The sequence below is a fragment of the Canis lupus genome, chromosome 24 (genome assembly GCF_048164855.1).
Source record: "Canis lupus baileyi chromosome 24, mCanLup2.hap1, whole genome shotgun sequence".
Classification (NCBI taxonomy): Eukaryota; Metazoa; Chordata; class Mammalia; order Carnivora; family Canidae; genus Canis; species Canis lupus.
This window is the reverse complement of record NC_132861.1, coordinates 33,050,769-33,055,617: the sequence shown is the minus strand read 5'-3', so window position 1 is coordinate 33,055,617 and position 4,849 is coordinate 33,050,769.

Genomic DNA, 4,849 nt, shown 5'->3' with positions numbered 1-4,849 from the left:
AGAGAGAGAGAGAGAGCCATAAACTCAGTGATGATAGATAGGAACATGCTTGCTTTCTTCTGGCCTTCCTTGTTCTGATTCAAAGAGTTTTCTCTGGGTAGGAGCCTGGCATAGGTGCTTTTGGTGTACCTAGCTGAGGGATATTTTTATAGGAAGCTCTAAATAGAGATTATCTTTGTCCACTTCAACTCAGAGCAGTTGGTGTTCTGTGTCTTCACCTGTGAAATGCAGCAGCCTTGTTGTCATGACAGCCTGACATCATGGCTTGTTGTGAGATTTAAATGAGACACTATATGTGACAGTGTTTTGCAAACTGGGAGTAATAAACCATCTGGGGGAAAGACACACAAGGGGACCTGAGGTCCCAAACTCTAGAACTGTGGCACCAATTTTCCTGCCTAAGGCAAGATTTATTGAAAGCATTCCTAAAGTTCAGTGGAAAAGGAACATTTTGCTTTTGAATTTTATAGATTTCTTTTTTCCCTAAAATCTCCCACTTCTTGTGCCCTTACTCTCAAAGTGATGCTTTGGATCTTGCTTCAGTGAGTCAGCCTGTGTGTTTGGAGCTTTGATTCTCTCTCTCCCCTCCACTCCCTTCCTCTTTGCTACCGTGGGCTTTTTCAGGCAAAGGTGGGCCTGGTGCTTCTGCCCTGTGAGGTGGGGGGAGCTATATAGCTCCAAGGAAACACAGGGGAAGGTAGTGGCTGGCTCGGGTCATGATCCCGGGGTTCTGGGATCAAGTCCCACAACGGGCTTCCTGCAGGGAGCCTGCTTCTCCCTCTGTGTCTCTACCTCTGTGTGTGTGTGTGTGTGTGTGTGTGTGTGTGTGTGTGTGTGATGAATAAATAAATCTTAAAAAAAAAAAAAAAAAAAAGAAGAAGAGAAAAGAAAACCTGGCTAACTCCTTCCTGCCTTTCAAGACTCAGCTCAAGAGACATCTTTGCTGAGAAATCCTCACTGACATCCCCAAGCTGTCATCTAGGTTCAAGACCTCATCTAGGTTCCCACAGTCCCAACACGATATATTTTTTATATTCCCATTTCAGCTTTACTTGTGTGTCTCCCTCATAACACAGCAAGCAACCTGAGCACAAGTTCATGTGCTTTCCCAATGCTTAACCAGTGCCTGGTACCGGGCTAGAGTTGGCCCTCTGGACTTGTCTGTTGAATGAATAAGCGGATTAATATATAATGAATACATGAACAGCAACAAAATCTGCACAAAGAACAACCCTACCCTGGTCCTTACTTCTTGTACCCACATCCATATCGACATAGCCAACAAAGTAGCATTAAATCAATTCAACGATGATTTATTGTGTTGTAGGGTGGTATAGCAGAGTGCTGGCACTTTGCACCAGAATATCTTAGAAGTAGGAGCCCTGGGCATAGATTTCTTGTCTGTAAAAGGAGTATAATAATCATACCTTTATCACAGGACTACATGGGGTCAGACCATAGAAAAGATATAAAAGCACTTTCAAAATTGTGAAGTGATACACAAATGTGGGTGGTTGTTATTTTGCTGTTATTATTATGTACAAAGCAGTGTCGTCAGGCCCCAGAGGAAGACCAAAGATGAGTAAGCTACTGTCCACAGGACACTGGCCACATAATGAAGCACTCAAAAGACTACGAAATAAGTCAGAAGTTCAAAGACCTAGAGGGGCTCGAAGGAGGGAGAAGTCAAGGGGCAGGGGGCAGGGGTTAAGGGTCAGGACAGCCCATTTGTCTAAGGCTGTGGGAACCGTAAGGGAGGTTTAACCACGAGGTCGCCCTCTCAAGCCGTTTATGGTCATAGACAGTGTCATGAGCAACTGGAATATGTGGCATTTGAGGCATATTTGGAATATGTGGCATTTCAAGGTCCTGAAGAGTGTGGTCAGTGAAAGCTTCAGAGACCTGGGCTGGATCTCAAAGAGTGGGTTTGGACTTGAGTTGGGGGAGAAAAGGCAAGGGGTTCCTTGTAGGCCTGAGGATGGGAACAATGGCAGGCTGGAGCTTGGAGGGGCTGCGAGGCAGAGGAATGACGAGGGGAGAGCCAAGGCTCATGGTGCTCCATTGCAGCCTCATCCCATGACCCCCGGCAAGGCATCAAAACCTTAAAGTGCCATGCTGGGTGGATCAATAGTTCATTCAGTACTCTAGATTTGAACCAGAGCTCCAGGGTATATTTTGGGAGAGCCTCTGGTTGTACTATTTGGATGACTCTTAAGTGATTAGGAAGACAAATTATGGGGATCCCTGGGTGGCTCAGCGGTTTAGCACCTGCCTTCGGCCCAGGGCGCAATCCTGGAGTCCTGGGATCGAGTCCCACATCGGGCTCCTGGCATGGAGCCTGCTTCTCCCTCCTCCTGTGTCTCTGCCTCTCTCTCTCTCTCTCTCTCTCTCCCTCCCTATCACAAATAAATAAATAAATCTTAAAAAAAAAAAAAGGAAGACAAATTATATAATAACCCATTCTGGAACAATCATTCATGAGTTATTATTAACTCTATCTGCATCTATAGGCAAAAATTCAAAAAAAAAATTCAAAGCTGAAAAGGCTGTCTTAAAGGAATGTTCTATAATACAAAGCTGTTTCATGGGTTCTCAGATGGCTGATAAGGAAAAAAAATTATATAAAAAGCAACCCTTTTTAAAAAAATCCCAAAATTATAGAGATGGAAAGCAGATCAGAGGTTGCCTAGAGCTGGAGGTGGAAATGAGGATTAATTGTGCAAATTGTGCAAATTGTGCATGTTGGCACAAGAGAATCTTTGGGGGATGGAAGTATTTGAAATGAGTTTTATGGTATGTGTACTACATCTCACAAAATGTAACTTAAAAAAAAACCGTATAAATGCTTTCTTCAGTCATTATCCATAAAATATTCTTCCTCATAAAGAAAGAAATTGCAAGGGCATAAATGAGAATGAGAGGAGACCAAAAGGCATGAGAAATGTTGCAAGGACCTGAGGATGTTCAAGCTAGAAAGGTGAGGGGAAGGGAAGACAGGAAGCCTGGGGGGCGGGGTGTCCTGGGTGGGTGAGGGATTAGCAGTGAGGTTCTGTGTACCCCAGTGGAGGCTGAACTAGCTGAGGTGGATGAAGGTATAGTTTGCTCTGAGAAGTCGGGAACCGGCCAGCACTGGTTCCATCCTAGGCCCCATGCCCTGCTTTTGATGTTGCAGGTTTTTAAACAATGGGTGAGGGTGTGGTGTATGAGGACTGTAAGGCCCTTTCTTTCCCTTAGAGTCTGTGATTATATAAACTTGGCAACACGTGAGCTTGCCTCATACATTTGGAGAACTGACTAAGCATACAAGACTTATGCTCCTTTCTTTCTGGAAGGATCTGACTACAAAACTGGGCAAAAAGATTCAGCAATAGGAGGGGGTACTGGATGTCAACCTTCCCCCAAAGTTGTATTTCTTTACAGTACCTAGAGGCTGAGAGTCAATTCTGTTGTCTTGAGGGCCTCAGCTTCATCTAGAAGCTTCCAACCATAGAACTCTGAGCTCCCTTCTCAGCCTGACTTCAGTGATGCCTGCTGTAAATCATCTGTGCCAGGTGAGCTGACCAACACATAGCCCCCCAGAGACCTTTCACATTTTCTATTCTGCACTCTTCTTCAGATCATAGTCCCTGCATGAAATGCATGAAATGCCCTATTGTGATCAGCACACCTGCCTAAGCCTTAACCTACCCATAGGGCCAACTCTGGTTGCTTCCTGCCACTGCCTCACAGGAGAGATGGTCGTTGAGGTGTGTCCTGGGAGTACCTCACTGGGAGCTGTCTACCAGCAAAGGCCAAAGGTGGTCATTAGGGGGCTGAGGTGATAAGAGGCCCGGGGTGAACTGGGGATCTAAATAGATCAAAGTGAAAGGGATATTAACAGGATTGGGGATCCAATCAGAACAGTGATCCAGTGGAGGTTTTTTTCCTTTCAAAGTTTTAACTTATGGGGATCCCTGGGTGGCGCAGCGGTTTGGCGCCTGCCTTTGGCCCAGGGCGCGATCCTGGAGACCCGGGATCGAATCCCACGTCGGGCTCCCGGTGCATGGAGCCTGCTTCTCCCTCTGCCTATGTCTCTGCCTCTCTCTCTCTCTCTCTCTCTCTCTCTCTCTCTGTGACTATCATAAATAAATAAAAATTAAAAAAAAAAGATACAAAGTTTTAACTTCTGTATATTTCATATGTAACACTAAGAGAGTCAATCTTGAAACAGAATAAAATGATATTATCACCATTTAAATAGTTTGCTTACACAATTGACAGTTAAGTTCCAAGATGTATTCTGTATTTACTCTTTTTTTATTATTATTTAACTGATCTCTATACCCAATGAGATCAGGAGTCACATGCTCGTCCAATGGAGCCAGCCAATCACCTCTCTGTAATTAATCTTTATTAAAATGATGCTCTTGTTGAAAAATGTAATGGTCACTGAAACATCATTTCTCATTTTTTGACAAGTCAGAAAGGAATAAGTATCACTTCTTTGTACAAAGCTTTTTAAGAACCAACTTACTGAGTATTCTCCAAAAGGTATCCTCTTGGCCTTTAATGATCTCTATTTTCAAACTTAACAGGAAAAATTGAAAATGAAAAGACTATGTGCTGGCAGGGTTCTCAAAACTGAAAAATGTTATAAAAATTTCAGTTTATATTTTTGGTGATGTATTGGATAGCTTGTTATATTCAAGCTGATTATATCCTTGGAAGAAACAATTGTATCCTTTGGAGTAGTTTCCTGGAAATTTCTCGGTAATCAAGGTGGGATAACCAAGGCCCACAAATTGTCTCCTCTCATCTCACCTCCCAAATTGTTTACACACCAAGAGAAAGGGTTTGTAGATTAGTGGAT